Here is a 19,037-nt window from a genome sequence, read left to right as displayed (position 1 = left end):
TCACTTATATCTTCTGGGAATGGCCTTCCAGGTAAATACGTGTTGAACGCACATAAAATACAATATAATACAATACACACAGGCTCACAGCTAGACACTGGCTTACATACACAGGCTAAACCCCCTGGAACTACTTACGTACTCAGGGTTACACGCACAGGTTCACAATTACAGGCAACTCAGTTACCGACACACATATACAATACGATACCATATAAAATATACAGACTCACAATTCCTCACACAATACTCACATTGGGACATAGGCACATAAACACATCTACTCACCTCAACGTCCCGTGCACAAGAGACCGTACAAACTCGTGCTGCCCAGCATGCACTATATCGATTTGTCGCTGGTTCCCAGTCACGAGGTATGTGCGCGTTTTGTAGGCCGGGCACCGGCACAACACTCCTCCCACTTTTCTCCTTTTGGGACGACGCCACACAGCGAAGGAATCGTACCGATGAAGTAATAGTGCCCCTCGCGTAAGCACCTTGACCTAACACCTCAAAGTCAGGTCTGCATGCCGGCCAGCTTTCGTCCGACCTCTCTTTCTGCGCAACGTCTGCAATATACAACAACTAAAATTAATTCATCTCCATTAAATGTCAATAACCCCCTTTTCATAATCTTAGAATAATAACCAACAATAACCCACAATTGGTTATGCCTTGGTGCAAATAGGCTTGCTTACAAAATGCAAAGACATGATAAACAAAAACAGTTTCAGTGAATTGCTAATTTGCACAACTATGAAACTATACGCTTTAACCATAAAGCCATAATTAAATTAAATCAATAGTCACTGTGACTGCTTTTAATTTGATGATGCATATAAGCCTAAAATTGTGTAAAAACAAATCTGCCAAAAAATTCGCCTTCTTTTTCAAAACAAGGTCCTGTAACTCCTGTCCTTTTCTTGTCTACACAATGAATGGACAGGAGCACCCACCTTACAACCTATTTTCACAAATTTTAACAAATAACATAAATGCGACAAATACATCCGCTTTGCAGCACACATGAGAAGGTCCTCACCCCCACATGGAAATGCATTATCTACAATAAAAATCATCTTGGTTATATTATACAATCACAAGAATTTTAACAAAGGGACTACAAATGCGTTAAATACATATCTAAGTGGCAAAAGGTTAAAAGTATAAGAATAAAAATAATCTTATTTTTGTCCAAGTATAATACCTTTAATTGCTTTTAATGTTACAAATTCATTTTATTGACATTATCTGGAGGGAAATACAACTAAAATAAAACAAAAACTATTGTACCCACTACACTCCTCCCACTTTTCTCCTCTTGGGCCGCCGCCATCATGGTAATCGTACAGTCGCACCCAAGGCAGAAAAGACAGAGACTCAAATGGGACTATGATTTCCCCCTTCCCGCAGGCACAGGAGTGCCTTTGCCAAGCGGGGTACATACAGACCGCTGCATTCTAGCGGTTAGTGACCAATATGTTTCTTGCATATTTAAAATTCCATCAAATTAGTAAAATAAAAAAGAACATTCTTGTCCGCTATCGTCTGACAATTACTTAATCAAGAAAAAACATTATTGTTGGCTTTCGTCCAACAAGTACATTCCCTTATGTATTAGAATGTGGAGATCCCACTGAGAAATAATGTACTTTACAAAAATAAAAACAAAATAAAGTGTACATGCACCTGGAAACACCTCCGGCCATTAACAAAAAATGAAATTGATGCATCATGACAGTTGCCGTCAAGCATGGTCACATAAAAAATTCAAAAGACCTGCAAATATTGTTTAAAAGAACAATTCCGGGAAATACCACTTCCGGCCACAAACAGTATGGAGTGTGACAGTGGTCGTCCGACAATGTCACATCCGACCATAAGGGAAACCAGACTTCACGGGAAATAATGAAAAACATCCGTGACTGTGCAAAGCACTTCTTAGCGCGGTAATACAAACATTACAGGAAGTAAAGCGCGGACGGCACAAGATAATTTGGGACGACACTTTATGCCTATTCATTAAACCCTCATTTCGCAGAGCACTGCTCAGATTAATTTCAAGTTTATAGTTCCAACAATATTGCAATAAAAGACTGGGCTTAAACTGAGACAATAGGACATATATATATATATATTCAAAACAATCTAATCAAATTAATCAAAATGTTTAAGAGAACTATTACTTTTATACTCCGCGTACTTTAGGTAATATTCATTTATTGTATGGAGGTAGTATATGTGGAGTTCTTATTAAGTATTTGGGCATACTATTATGATATAAAATATATCTCCCAGGAAACAATCATCAATCATTTATAAATGAATTTATTTAATGAACTTTGTCTTCATTCATCCATTAAAATTTTCAACATTACTCTAGAACTTAGTTTCATATGAACTATGCTTTTACTATAACTACAATTAAAGTAACTACTACTACAGCAACATCTTTTACTACTACTTACTACTTCTATTACAACTACTACTACTACTACTACTACTACTACTACTACTACTGCTACTGCTAATACTACTACTACTACTACTACTTCTACTACTATTACTACTACTACTACTACTACTACTACTGCTACTTCTGCTGCTGCTGCTTTTAGTGTTACTACTAGAGTATACCCTTACTATAAAAAACATTTTGATACAACAATCCTATTTCAAATCTACTTTTATAACAAATACTACTACCACCAATCATAGTGTTGGCTTTAAATTGTAAAAATGCAATATTTCCAAAAAAAACATTGAATATGTCTTAACACAAGCAAATTTATTATAATCAAAATGTTTAAGAGAACTATACTTTTGTTATTCTGCGTACAACGTAATACATTAACAACACCGCGAATAGGATAGAGTTTCCAGTAATTAAACATCAGAGTAGTAAAGAGGATCACAAAAATAGGTGACCATACCGCTGTTTAGTATTATGTGACTGCAACGTTACTGTTATTGTTTAAATTGGGGGAATATTGTATTTTTAATTGTTTTCCTAGTTTTACTCACAATTAACCTCGCCATTTACAATGTTAGGCGGAACAGATTTTGGAAGTTAGACGCTCTGGTGGTCGCCAACCTAATTTCCAACGCTGGGACCGCTCCCAGCGGCGAGAAGTAGAGGGTCGCCACCCTCTTAAGCCACGCCTAACAGGCCTTCGAAATTCATCCTCCCTTCTTTTGTCCGGGGCAACTCGGTATCCGGATGCGCCGACCCCTCGGTTGTCACCCGCGGCGATTCCGTATCCGGTCGCACACTTCCGGCGGTCCGCCGCAGCGACATCAGCCGGATCCACATGTCCGACGGTCGGTTTGGCTCCATCTCCAGTGGCCGACCTGGCCATCTCTCGCGCTGCCTGGCCAATTTCCCCTCCCTGGGCAACTTCTGCCGCCTCTCGGCTGGCTGCTTCCGCAGACTCCCCGTACACCCGTTGTACGCGAAATGCATCCACGCACACAGGATCCCCATGGTCTCCTTCAGTGATATTGCCAATGACCATCCCTGGATCACTGACGACATCTGGCACTGTTGGCAGCACCAAGGGAACTGCATCGTGCACGTCCTTGGCATGCTGCACCTTCATGCAGAACTGGGAAACCGGACCTAGCTGGTTTACATGATCTACTTCCGGTTGGCCCAACTGCTTAGTCGTCGCAGCTACCACAACGGGCTCCTTCTCCTTATGGTTGGGCAAGGACATGGCATGGAAATGTCCCCAGTTGGAACCATATCTGCCGCGATACGATCCCTCAGGGCGGACTTTTGAATTTTGGTTCCGATGCCCACGTAAACCTCCGCCACCCGCACCCGCAGGATACATAACCTGGCGTTGGTCATTGTACCACCGGTTCCGGACCTTCCCTGGGTAGGGGCACTCCACAGGGTATTCGGCATAGCCTTTTTTATTTCAAAACGGCTTACCCGGTTGTCGGACAAAGGGATCAACGGCCGAACTTCCAAAAGAGTTTGACAATCTCTCCACAGCATCCAGCAACTTCTCGACCACCTGGGTCAATTTGTCGACCGCCGACACACTGACCTCATCCGCAGTGGGTGCTTTCTTCACCTCATGAACCCACATTGACTCTTCTTGCTCAGTCTCCTGGGTAGGGGCACATGCAAATTGAATGTGATGGAACATTCTAATTTTTTCAATTGCCTCTCCTATCGACTTTGGTTGCTGCATGCTCACCTGCAGGCGTGCTTCTTTGTCATGTAGCCCATAGCAAAACTTTGCCACTGCCTGCTCGGTGGCGTATGTTTGGGGCAGATCTCGGAATGCCTTAGTGGCTAGCGTGAGTACGCGATCTGACCACTCATCCAATGATTCTCCAACCCCCTGAGAAATTGCCTGGAAACGCCCTTGCGCAGTAGCAGGGAGCTCTTTGGCATCGAAACGCTCTTCCAGACGATGCAGTAATTCCTTATAAGGGACAGTTTTCCTGCCGTCAGTTAATACAGCATAGAAGTCCGCAGCTTTTCCCACCAAACACCAAACCAACCCATCAGCGCACTCATCATCTGACCATTGGTGCAAATTGGCATAGCGCTCGAACTTGCCCCGGAAAACTGGCCAATTGCTTCGACCATCAAACTGTAAGGTTTTAGGTATTCGGGTTATCACATCCCGAGTAGCAGGGTTTGGTGTAGTTGCAGGCAGGAGTGCAATAGGAAGGCTCGGTATTACCGGCGGGTTGATGAGCGCCAGAGTAGCCTGCTTATTGGGTATGCTAGGTTGGTTTATGGGCACTGGATTAGCAGGCTGATTTTGTACCGGCTGATTAATGGGTACCAATGTAGCAGGCTGATTGTACATGCTAGGTTGGTTGTTGGGTACCTGGTAAGCAGGCTGATTTTGTACCGGTTGGTTGATGGTTACCAACGTAGCAGGCTGATTGTACATGCTAGGTTGGTTGTTGGGTACCTGGTAAGCAGGCTGATTTTGTACCGGTTGGTTGATGGGTACCAACATAGCAGGCTGATTGTACATGCTAGGTTGGTTGTTGGGTACCTGGTAAGCAGGCTGATTTTGTACCGGTTGGTTGATGGGTACCAACGTAGCAGGCTGATTATACATGCTAGGTTGGTTGTTGGGTACCTGGTAAGCAGGCTGATTTTGTACCGGTTGGTTGATGGGTACCAACGTAGCAGGCTGATTGTACATGCTAGGTTGGTAGATAGGTACCAGGTTAGCAGGCTGATTTTGTACCGGTTGGTTAATGGGTACCTGGTTAGCGGGCTGATTGTATACGCTTGGTTGATTGATGGGTACATGATTAACAGGCTGATTGTAAACAGGTTGATTGATGGGTACCTGTTTAGCAGGCTGATTGTAAAAAGGTTGATTGATGGGTACCTGGTTAGCAGGCTGATTGTACATGCTATGTTGGTTAATAGACGCCAATGTAGCAGGCTGATTGTATATGATAGGCTGGTTTATCGGTACCTGGGGTTTTGTAAAAAGGGGCAATGGTTCCCTCATTCTAACCTGAAGCTCTTCCCAGCAAGCCGTGATATCCGCCTCCAAGTCGGATATCTGGGCAGCCAGCTCGGCCTTTACCTTTTTCTGGGCCTCGCGGAGTTTACTCATTTAAATTACTATTAACTTAATCAAAATTAATACCTACATAAAAATGGCAATTAGCCTACACAATTAAAACTAAATTGCCCAATAATTACCAATTAATAAAATCGCTATCGCTGTTTTTTCTATAAATAATCAATAAAAACTGCAAATAAAAAGCACGCCGCTTTAACTTGTTAAGCACCAATTTCCCGGGACCCAGTTTACATTCGCAATAACACTGCTATAAATAGAATTGCCAAGGACAAAATTCGTGCCCCGTAAACTTCTATTTCCTCGGACTTCAGTTACCGATACATCAGCAATTTACACTGCTATATACAGCAGTCAACCAAACACGTTTTTTTCATGAACTGCTGCGCACAGAATACGCGCCAACTAATAACGGGAAAATTGCCAATAAAAAACACGTGGCCGTCCGTTGATTACACAAGTAATGAACCTGTTACAAACAGCATTGGACAATCACGTTTTTTAACAAATATTTCGCCAACTGATAACACGGCCGGCGAATGTGAACAATGAAAAAAACTATGATGCCGTCTGTTTTTACACACGACTAAAAATAGACGAAAAATGCGTGCAACTGTTAAATTATAGTAATAACGTTTTAAAACGAACACAGAACTTTAAATTAAATTTGATGCGACGGTCCAAACTAAATTTCACGATGCCGATTTATTTGCAACAAAGTTATATATAGAACTAGCCTAACCGTTAAAACACAATTACACAAACCCCACCCGTACTACCATTGTAGTGTTTTCACCCGGTTAGCTATTCGTGGGTTTTAATGCAATTATCACAACCGCTAGCAAAGATAATATACTAGACTACTCACATGGGCATCGACTGGAATCCACGTCTGGACGGCACCAATCGTCCTCGTCGTCTTCGAGGGAACTTGTCGGCTTCACGCGTCGGCTCGTCGGGTACACTCGTCGGCTCGTCGGGTGCACTCGTCGGCTCGTCGGGTACACTTGTCGGCTCGTCCACGTCACGAAATGGCACTATACATGTACTTCTGGGAATACACTTCCAGGCAAACACGTACTTAAACACACAGTCACCGGCTTACATACACAGTCACAGACTCACTTATATCTTCTGGGAATGGCCTTCCAGGTAAATACGTGTTGAACGCACATAAAATACAATATAATACAATACACACAGGCTCACAGCTAGACACTGGCTTACATACACAGGCTAAACCCCCTGGAACTACTAACGTACTCAGGGTTACACGCACAGGTTCACAATTACAGGCAACTCAGTTACCGACACACATATACAACTAGATACCATATAAAATATACAGACTCACAATTCCTCACACAATACTCACATTGGGACATAGGCACATAAACACATCTACTCACCTCAACGTCCCGTGCACAAGAGACCGTACAAACTCGTGCTGCCCAGCATGCACTATATCGATTTGTCGCTGGTTCCCAGTCACGAGGTATGTGCGCGTTTTGTAGGCCGGGCACCGGCACAACACTAGAAAGAGTGTGTCTTTATGCAAAGGTCTAGATGTGTGTGCACTATTTATCATCCTATTTATGTTATAGACAAGTTAATTGTTATTGTGCACATTGGGCTTGTTTGTGCATGCACAGTCACTGTTTGGGAAAAAGCGCTGGTTACTGATACGGAAAATATATGCAATTAGTCATTTTTTTAATAAGAAAATAAGTCAGAACTTCTTAAATGAATTCTAAAACACAATACATTAATTTAGAACTATATCACACCACACCAACATCGGCTTTGGAATAAATTGTATTATAACACAGGGTTCGACATTAACTTTTTTTACAGCAAGACTGTCGGACCAGCTCCTCTTAAAATGTACTAGCCCGAACCTGATGTCTACTAGACCACAAATGACATATAGCAAATGAACACAATTGTGTCATGTAACTGTTTAATCAGGATTTATCAGTAAATAATCAGTGAACACCAGATTTGTTTTTTTATGCATAGAGTAAAACAATAAAATAAAACTTTTTTTTGCTTTTCTTCGTCAAATTCAATCCATGGGATTAACTGACTCGATTTTCCATCTAGGATAAAATTGACGTTTTCGTGTTTCTTCATATTTACGTTTCGTGTCAGTTTAAGCGTCAGATTCTTTTTTTATTAACTGATTTGTCGGACGAAAATCCGAACTTGAACAATGCCATTCTTAAAATACATTATCTTGTCTGCTACGCAAAAATATTAACATTGACGATACCGATTTTCGATAGCAGTTGTAAAATCGTGCTCTTCAGTTTTACGACACTGCAGAAAATCATTAATATTCATGACAACTTGACCAATGGAAACAAGCAATTTCTGCAGGAAGCTCTCCTTTGCGTCTAAAAATAGCGATGAATCATGTGAATGCTCAGCGTTTATTTAAATACACTAGTTTTGTTTTAATGTAATAACGGATACGAGAGTAATTTTACACATTAAAAATAAAGGTTTTCACAGCAGTTAGTTATAGTTATATGAATCAGTATAGATTTTTTTATGTACGACCAGTCGGACAAGCTAGCCCGCAGTTTTACTAGCCCGACCACCCATCTTATAAGACAATGTCTGTCGGACGTGCCTTAGTGTCGAACCCTGGTTATTTGTTGTAATAATTAGCGTAAATGATCAACACCATAAAATTGTTATTTGATTTGGAAGCCATAATGCGATATCTACAATCTGCCAAATGTTTTGTGACAGAAATAAAGTATTTTATTGAACAACAAATAAATTACCCGGTATGTGAATTAATATTGGAAACGTTAATTTTCAATGAACCGCCATTTTATTTGACGAGTATTAGAAATATGCAAAAACTTGTTTAGTCTTTTGTTCCTTCTATATTATAAAATGTATTTTATTTAGACCAAGAAAGTGCATTTTTCAAGGTTCAAGATACAAGTGAAAGCATCATTAAGCTTGCTTAATTACTGGACAAACACCTTCCTACCTGTTGGGGGGGGGGGACACATTGGGTCACTAATGTTTATGACACTCGTATTGATAGTTTGATAGTTAGTATCTCTCAAACAATAGGCCAATTATGGGGCAGATTACATGTGTCGACGCGTATCATTATGAACACATGCAAATTATTTTTAAAGTAGACACACTAATGTTTATGACACTTGTGTTGATAATAAGTATCTGTCAATCAAAAGGCCAATTAAACGGCAGATTACATGTGCCGACGCGTATGAACACATGCACATTATTTTTAAAGTAGACACACTTTCCATTTGTGCATTGAAATTTTTGTGTACATTCATGTTGGACATGTTGATTTCATAACTTCACATGCTTAATTAGCTAAAACAGAAATACAATGTTATGTTTTATATAAAAGCTTTTTGTTACAAATAATGTAATTGAGTTTCAGTGTGTTTTGAGGATTAAAAGAATTGTGGAAATATCAGTAATTTTCAACACAATCTTTCTATATAGATCAGCGTTATGCCAACCACCTTTTGCCAATCAGTGGGCAGAGTCTGCATATAGCAGATGTGCGTGAGTCGGCGTGACGTCATTCATTAACTCGTCTCCAAAAATAACGAAATATCCCTTTTAGACGTTCTGAAAGCATACAAAATTTGATGAAAATGATATATCATGAGATTCAATAAATATAAAATAAAATTTGGTATATCATGAGATTCAATTAATATAAAATAAAATTTGCAATCACCATTAAAATACTATATGAACATTGTTGGAATATTGACGATACCTAAGAATATTAAGAATATAATTTCATTATGGAAATTCCCGTTAGATATTTTTTATCTTTTTGACACCATAAACAAATTCAAAATATACTACATGTATAAGATAATTGGTGAAGATAAATACAAAATAAATTTGTGAGGAATACATTTTTCTCATGAATTAGGTAGTCATAAACACAGCGCTGTTAACTGTACTTTGTTGTTGATGCATTACTTGTTACGCTAACAGTTAACATGGTGTCAACAAATCTCTGTCAGAACATAACATTGGAACTTCATATGTAGATCACTGCGGGAAATCACTGGATATTAAAAGTAAAACAGAAGCAGTTCAGATGATGTACTCAAAACCGTTCAGACGATGTACTCAAACAAAAAACGTTCAGACGATGTACTATTTTCCAAATTACTCGCAACAGATCTAAAAAAGCTTAAACAACGTGGACAACCTTGTACGAAATATTATAAGCATGTTAGAAAGCAAAAACTGTTATATTTATTTGTTTGTTTGTCATATTGAATAGCAAACGCGTCAAAATAAAGTATGTTCAGACAATACGCAATTTTCATTGTTTTTTGTGTCTGATTGTTGGAGAAAACTACAGAAATCTCAGAAAAACGACAATTACCAGAGTACATAAGGAGACTAAGCGGATACTTTGCGCATAGTAATCATTAATTTAGATATTATAAAATATGAGAATATTTTCGTTATTAAGCGAGAGCTTTTTCCGCCATTTTGTGCGTACGATGTACTTTTGTGATCACGTGATTCCCCGCAGTGTAGATGCAACTTGATGAATTTTACACGGCTTACCCATTTTTGGGTCACTAGGTCAAAGGTCAATGTCACTGGGACCTCTAAAAAAAATTCTGACAAGCTTTCATTTATTCTAAACAGCACCTGCAGCCAAGCCCCTTGGCACCTGCTATGTGGTGCTTTTGTTTATATTTTGTTTAAGTGATTATAAAGCATTTTTGTCATTGTCTATAGTAAACCTTTAGTTATTTGTGAACTCGTGTTCAACATTCTATAAATTGAGAACTGTGAATATAAACATATTTTACCTTATACTATTGCATTGTTATCACTCGTGATACAATTTGGAAGGTAGATATTGAGAATAAGGACAACTGTTTACGCAGTGTTTTTTTCACCATTTTGGGAATGGGGCCAGGCCCCTTTGAATTGGGGAAATTAGCGGCGTTTTGACTAAAATTGGGAAATTGGTGTTGTTGTTTTGCAAAATATGCTTCAAAATTGAGAATAAAAATGTGTCCAGTATTATATTTACTATGCTTGAACTTGGATGGGAGATAACAAAATATTGAGATCTAAATAATTTTTTTTTTTTTTTTGCAAACCTTCCATTGGGAATTTTTAGCTTCCATTTGGGAAAAATGTATACTTTTTTCCACTGGGAATGGGTCTGCTTACCCGACCCGAATGACAAAAAAAACACTGTTACAATTATATAAAAAATATGTTTAGTGAATAGAATTTTTAAGTTCAGATGGCCTAATGCCTATTGCAACAGAGAACTTTCCTTTGGTGTGACATAATGATATACTTTGTCCCCCAAGCAAGTAGTGAATTATATGTGTGAAATAATAATACACTTATGTGAAAATACTGCAGAGCTCAATCCGGAGATTGAACCCACGACCTGACCAGAGTGGTAGTCAGACACTTAAACCACGTCGCTAAACAGCTAGCCCAACAGCAAGGCTGTTGGAAGTGACCTTATTTTCACTACAATACTACGTCACCCATTAGCAAGTAGAGAATGGTTTTGTTTATATTAAGAACGAGAATGCCCTGATGACATCTCATCAATTTAATTGGTGTATTTTGTTTCACTATCAATAGAGCCATGAAAACACCTCAGTAGCTGATAAATGTTATGCTTAATGAACTCTTGAATAGTCAAGGAACACACAAAACACAAATATTTTCATTAAGCTTCATTTTTTGCATTCTAAAAAAACACAATTTTACAATTGTGATTGAGACTTCTACGTCATGTATCTATGATTTCTCTTGTAAAGCAGACATAGCAACCCATTTTATTGAGATAATTTTTATTTGAGTTCAGTTTTATACTAAATTATAATTAAATTTTAATAAAACAGTGAAATTATATTGGGTACAGGGCTCAACATTAACGGTTGTCCGATGGCCCCTGGCAAGTAAAAGTTTGGTTTGTGCAAGTTATTTTATAATCTAGTTGTCCGCACAGGCAAGTGTAAAAAAGAACAAAGAAAAATGTGTGTTTCTGTGGTTAAATGGTACAAATAATCACGAACGATTATACTAATGCACGAATTTACCTCGGCAATTGTTGTTTGGGGAAGTCCGAACTAACTACGCATGGTGCGCATGCATTTCCAAACTTATTTTTAGAAACGCCGTAAATAACTTGGGATTCCAAACATCGGCTTTCAAATGCTATTATGTTTTTCTTTTTCATTACTATTCAGTTACATATAACATCGTTGGTGTTTTCAGTCACATAGAAAACTACTAAAATTATTTAACTATATAAAAACAACAACAAATAGCTTCGGTATATATATATTTAATATTTTTCGACATACATTTTCAACAATCTTTGTTCACGTGTTGTCTACAGTATTGTTAGCAGACGAGAAATGTCTAGTTTATTTAGCTTCGGCTTAATAAGTTACTGCACGTCTGCAAAGTGCAATAAAAAATGTATAGAAAAATCATCCGAAATGGCCAAAAAGTACGAATTAAGCGAAAACACAACTATTTACCACAATGGAAAAGTGAGTTTGAATGGTTGAGGACCTGTGTTTGCTGACAAAGACGTGGAGGAAAGACTAATTATTACATTAATAATCAAACATTGGCACAAATTTACATTTAGACTTTAATTAGACTTTAATTGCTGTAATCATTTTGTTAAATGTACAAAATAAAAAAGGTTCTATGGTGTATCATTTTGATCTTTATTAAAAAATATATGAGGTTTACAGTTAATGTGATATTTCATGTTTGGGCAAGTGGCTTTACGTTCAGGGCAAGTAGATTTTCTAAGTACTTGCCCGGCAGGGCAAGTTGGTTTTTAGGTTAATGTTGAGCCCTGGGGTAGCAATCGGGTAGCAATGTTGGTAAGTTGATTTCAATTAGATGTTTTTCACACTTGATTTGAGAATCTGATGGGTTGTTTTGTGGCTGAACAAGTTTTAACGCATTAATAGTATGTATTCACAGAGTTGTGTTTACCTTTTTTGGGAAATAATTAATGAGCTAATTATTTTTTTCTGTTTCAAATACACAGTTGATGTACAGAGGGCACTTTGGCAACCAAGGAGCTCAAGCATCTCAGGCAAGAGAAATAGAGCTTGAGCCAGTCGCTGTACATTCACGGAACTCCATCCTGTCTATGCGGACGCGACTGTTGTTGGAACAGTTAGTGACCAGCAGAACTGTTACTCAAGCCAAACACTTTACACTATACTGGCCCCCTCCTGTTTGGGTGGAAGTGGCAGTGGTTGGGATAGTTATCTAGTAAGCAGCAGAAAACTCCAGTCAGACACTGGACATGTACTGACATCCAAACTGTCTAGGTGAAAGTGACTGTGTTGGAATAGTTGTCTAGTAGGCTACATAAATATAATTCTCAGCTAGACATGTACTTACCTCCCTCTTGTTGAGATAAAAGTGATTGTGGTTGAAACAGTTGTATAATGAGCAGTGGGACTGTAACTCAATCCAAACACTTGACCCTATACTTACCAACCTTCTGTTAAAGTGGAAGTAACAGTGCCTGGAATAGTTGTCAAGTCAAGAATTACAAGCCGCAAGGTCGCAAAGTCGGGTCAGGTAAGATTACATTGATATCAATACCATGAGTCACAGCCTCAGTGGCATGCAGCCCAATCAAATATTGCATGCTCAACTGAAGTGAAAGTTCTTAGATATATTCTATTTTGTTCAGTCATTGTCTGCTGTCAAATGTGTGTTGCCTGTCATTTCAAGTACCATTTTTTTACATCTTCCTTGTAACCACATAGAAGAAGTTGAATAAACTGGACAAGAGTTTTTAGTTCTAACCCAATTAAGAAGAAATCCATTTTTACACTGTGTGCTGTAAATTTGTGTTGAACATTGTAATTTATTAATTGCAAGTTGTTCTCAGCAATTATCAAATAATTATCAAGACTGGTATTTATCCCCTGATTTACTCTGTCAAATTATTTTGATTGAGTGTTCCATAAATTTCATAAATTTACCACCAACATTAAAGAATGTTTATGACATGTTCATGTCTTTAGTTCATGTCTATAAGTATATAATATGCTGTATGCATTTCAGTTTTATAAGGATATTAAGAACTCCATAAATAACTTATAATTCTTGGACAAACAGAGATGTTTTGTACATTTATTATTTTGAGTGATCTCCCTTGGAATGGCTGTACTCGTATATCTCACTTCCAGCGGTAAAAGTTTGGTAAAATGTTTTAATTTTGAGTGGTCTCCCTTGGACTTGGGTTGCTAATATATCTCACTACCATTTCCAATAATAAAATGTTGTTACTAATCCCTGAATGATGTGAATATGCCATGAGGTTGGATTAATCTATATCCCGATCAGACTAGAATATTAAATATACCAATAGTCTGGTATAGAAAATAGTAACCTAGGCTTCAACTCAAATTCCTCATGCGTAATACTAGTATGCTTACTTTGTTTAAACGTATTATAATTTGTGTATTATACACTTGTATGAGAGAAACATTTGTTTGTTCTCCCTTTCTTCTGTTTGATTCACATTCTGAAGAAGTATTTGAACTTACATGTAAGTAAACAAAATTTGAAACAAATAATAACATATTCTGTCGCAGAATAGTATTTTTTATGCCGGCTTGCTATACTGTTTTACCGTAATATATTTTTACATGAATTTAGCATTATTTATATTCAATCATATTTCAATGTTTCTTATAGGCTTTTATGGTAGTGTTATTCGTTTAAATATTATATAAAAAGCCTATGGGTAAGCAGTGGTACATGTTTAGTAAAATAAAACACTCTGATGTGTGTGATGTTAATTGAAACTAAAGGTAGACCTAAATATTACTCTAAGAGGGATTGGCAGGAATGTTAAATACTGAGAAACATGCTGATGATCATTCAATCATTGTGTAACCCCTCGCAAGTGATCTAAATGTATGTAAGTTGAAGTGGGGTGTTAACAAAAAATGAAATTATTTTCATTGCAAAACGGTTGTGCAGTTGCAACCGTTTTGCCCTGAAAATGAATACAAACATTATAGTGTAATGGTTCCAGTACCTAGCCTGTCAGACTGTGACCATTGTACCAGTACATACAGACTGAGACAATGCTGTGATTTTTGTAACCCATTGGGAAAAGAACTGGTAAGAGCCCAATTTGGAAAATTATGCGAGAAAAACCCAGAAATTTGGAAAATGTGTGTATTTGATTTGTTTGCTCCCAAATACTTTAAATTGATAATTAAATGTTGTTAAGTTGTCAATATTATATTTACTTAGGTTCAAGCCATAACGCTGCATAAGAAAACTAGTTAAAAGTTGCAGTTGCATTGTTATTTTAGTTTTCTTCAATTGGGATATTTTTTGACAGCAATTGGGAAATTTGTAGTTTTTTCCTTACTGGATAAATGCCATTGTCCGGTACTTTATATAAAAAAAATCGCTGCAATGGTACCAGTAATGTAGTATGTCAGGTTGTGAAAATGGTATTGATATGTCCTTAATATGTTAGACTGTGACAATAATACCTGTACATAGCATGTTAGACTGTGAAAATGGTACCAGTAAGTAACAGTTCAGACTTTGACAATGGTACCAGTACGTAGCATGTCGGGTACCAGTACGTAGCATGTCAGACTGTTACAATTATATCAGGACGTAGCATGTCTGATGGTGACAATGGTACCAGTGCTTAGCATCAGATCTAAGACTATGATAATGGTACCAGTATGTGACATGTCAGACCGTGACAATGGTACCAGTACGTAGCATGTCAGACTGTTACAATTATACCAGTTTTGAGCATGTGAGACTGTTACAATTGTGTCACTTCGTAGCTTGTCAGACTGTTACAATTATACCAGTATGTAGCATGTGAGACTTTGACAATGGTACCAGTACATAGCGTCTGAGACTCTAACAATGGTACCAGTACGTAGCATGTCAGACTTTTACAACGGTAACAGTCCGTAGCATGTCAGACTGTTACAATTATGCCAATATGTAGCATCTGAGACTGTGACAATGGTACAAGTGCGTAGCATCTGTCAAACTGTGACATTGGTACCAGTACGTAGCATGTCAGACTGTTACAATGGTACCAGTCCGTAGCATGTCAGACTGTTACAATTGTACCAGTACCTAGCATCTGAGACTGTGACAATAGTACTAGTAGGTAGCATTTGAGACTGTGACAATGGTACCAGTGCTTAGCATCTGTGACTGTGATAATGGTACCAGTATGTGGCATGCCAGACTGTGACACTGGTACCAGTACATAGCATGTCACACAGTTAAAATTATACCAGTATATCTTAGAAGCAAGTGAGACTCTGACAATGGTACCAGCAGAGGGCCAGATAAGATGCGTATTTGCGTAAAATACGCATGAAAAGAAAGAAAATACGCATGACTTAAAATTTTGTGGAGTAAGAAAACTCTTGGCCAAATTTGGATTACGCATCGTGTACAAGTTCAATGCGTATTAGCCGTGTATATATGCATATAAATTCATGTAAACATGACTAATTCCCACCATTGTGTCCACACCGGTAAAAACTTCGTGACATCACCATCTTTGAATAGAATGTGGTTCCCGATCGAATTTACTCCTCAGTCAGAACGGCATCATTTCATTTTGGCACACAATAAAGGCCGATGTTGACTAAACCCGCTGCATTGTTGAGAATCGATATACGCTTATGTTGAAAACTGTTGACATCACATTCGATAAAACCCGAATTGCCCAACTTCAAGCATATAATTTTTGCTATCAGTTCATCTCTTGTGTGGTACTATGGAAAAACTTTTTCCTTCAAGCACTTTTAAAATGGCAGCCGAAATACACATATAATAAACAAGTTATACGGATACCACCCGCTTACCATTCAGACTAAGCACATGTTTAACCTGATAGATATATTGAAATCTGGTTTGCAATCAATGAATCCACTTGAATCATTATGTAATGCGAAAACTTGCTGCTTGTTTATTTTTCATATGACCGTCACGATCTGTGCTGTCCTGACCGGCATTCTCTGTCCCGAAAGTGCTTAACTTTTTGTGACGTATGCCGCAGTGTCTGCATGTGTTTGTGTTTAAATGTCATGTAAATAAAACAAAAAGTAATGGCGAGCCAGTTAAAAATGGTAGATTCTTTCAAGTCGACATCGTCAGTAGTAACATCAGAAAAAATAGTACGCCCTAATATTGACAGTATATTAACAGATGTTATAAAATCGGTGCAGAGAAAGAAACATGACGGAAATAAGGTCACAGACTATTTCTAACTGGAAAGAATGTTTCCCGTGGCTCAAAATTGAGCCACTGTGTGCTAAACAGTGGCTTTCTAAATCAAGACGGAAAAAGATATTAATGGCTGCTTATAAGCCAGGGGCAAAAAAAACCCATAAAAACTGTTAAATAAAACAAAAGTGATTGCTTAATTGTGTACAAGACTGCTTGTTATAGCGAGTTAACAGTACATGTAAGATGTATTATTAATTCTGAACATTTGAACATAAATACTCCTTAAAATTATCGGATTTTGTCAGACGGTGACACTGGTACCAGTGCGTTACATGTCACACTAAGACAATGGTACAAGTTTCTAGCTGGTCAGACGGTGACACTGGTACCAGTGTGTAACATGTCAGACTGAGACAATGGTACTATTAAGTTTGTAGCTGGTCAGACGGTGACACTGGTACCAGTGCTTAACATGTCAGACTGAGACAATGGAACTAGTTTGTAGCTGGTCAGACGGTGACACTGGTACCAGTGCGTAACATGTCAGACTGAGACAATGGTACTAGTTTGTAACTGGTCAGACGGTGACACTGGTAAGAGTGCGTAACATGTCAGACTGAGACAATGGTACTAGTTTGTAGCTGGTCAGACGGTGACACTGGTAAGAGTGCGTAACATGTCACTGACTGAGACAATGGTACTAGTTTGTAGCTGGTCAGACGGTGACACTGGTACCAGTGTGTAACATGTCAGACTGAGACAATGGTACTAGTTTGTAGCTGGTCAGACGGTGACACTGGTACCAGTGCGTAACATGTCAGACTGAGACAATGGTACTAGTTTGTAGCTGGTCAGACGGTGACACTGGTACCAGTGCGTAACATGTCAGACTGAGACAATGGTACTAGTTTTTAGCTGGTCATACGTTGACACTGGTACCAGTGCGTAACATGTCAGACTGAGACAATTGTACTAGTTTGTAGCGGGTCATACGGTGACACTGGTACCAGTGCGTAACATGTCAGACTGAGACAATGGTACTAGTTTGTAGCCGGTCAGACGGTGACACTGGTACCAGTGCTTAACATGTCAGACTGAAACAATGGTACTAGTTTGTAGCTGGTCAGACGGTGACACTGGTACCAGTGCGTAACATGTCAGACTGAGACAATGGTACTAGTTTGTAGCTGGTCAGACGGTGACACTGGTACCAGTGCGTAACATGTCAGACTGAGACAATGGTACTAGTTTGTAGCTGGTCAGACGGTGACACTGGTACCAGTGCGTAACATGTCAGACTGAGACAATTGTACTAGTTTGTAGTCGGTCAGACGGTGACACTGGTACCAGTGCTTAACATGTCAGACTGAGACAATGGTATTAGTTTGTAGCTGGTCATACGGTGACACTGGTACCAGTGCGTAACATGTCAGACTGAGACAATGGTACTAGTTTGTAGCTGGTCAGACGGTGACACTGGTACCAGTGCTTAACATGTCAGACTGAGACAATGGTACTAGTTTGTAGCTGGTCAGACGGTGACACTGGTACCAGTGTGTAACATGTCAGACTGAGACAATGGTACTAGTTTGTAGCTGGTCAGACGGTGACACTGGTACCAGTGCGTAACATGTCAGACTGAGACAATGGTACTAGTTTGTAGCTGGTCAGACGGTGACACTGGTACCAGTGCGTAACATGTCAGACTGAGACAATTATAATAATGATGCTAAAAAGGTATAGCATGGGGATATAGGTTCTTTTATCAGCAAAATCTTGCAAACTTGTTAGCAAGCACCAAATGAATGTACCTTAACATGCGCTCTTTCCAAAAAACCCGTTAGCCACCAAAAAAAATAACACGGTGGCCTTTTTTTCCAAAATGGCAGCCGCATAATTGTGTATACAGTTTTTATTGAAAATCAAGGTATTTGCACTAGAAGATTTATGAAAACAAACATTATTCAGGTTGCTTTGTTGTTAAGAATGTTTACAATATACAATTTATTCTTCTTTGACATTTAGATGTGAAATATTGTACATTTGTATTGAAATTATTGCAATTTGCACAATAATTGTGAACCACATATGTAAGTATTTATCACAATAAAGTTATAATATAAAGACAATACACACACATGTATGGCACACATAAACATCTGTGTTAAA

The 19,037-nt window shown here is 38.5% G+C and overlaps 1 protein-coding gene across 1 annotated transcript in view; it reads left to right on the top strand.

The window, feature by feature from the left end:
* LOC127831123 (uncharacterized) overlaps positions 1–19,037 on the top strand; it is a 226,708-nt gene that overhangs the window by 133,626 nt on the left and 74,045 nt on the right. The window contains exon 2 of the mRNA XM_052356112.1: positions 12,672–13,205. The gene's annotated coding sequence lies outside the window, so the exon portion shown is untranslated. The remainder of the gene's footprint in view (positions 1–12,671; positions 13,206–19,037) is intronic.

Source organism: Dreissena polymorpha, chromosome 5 (genome assembly GCF_020536995.1).
Source record: "Dreissena polymorpha isolate Duluth1 chromosome 5, UMN_Dpol_1.0, whole genome shotgun sequence".
Lineage (NCBI taxonomy): Eukaryota > Metazoa > Mollusca > Bivalvia > Myida > Dreissenidae > Dreissena > Dreissena polymorpha.
The sequence above is the reverse complement of the archived record's forward strand: the minus strand, read 5'-3'. Positions and strand labels throughout refer to the sequence as shown.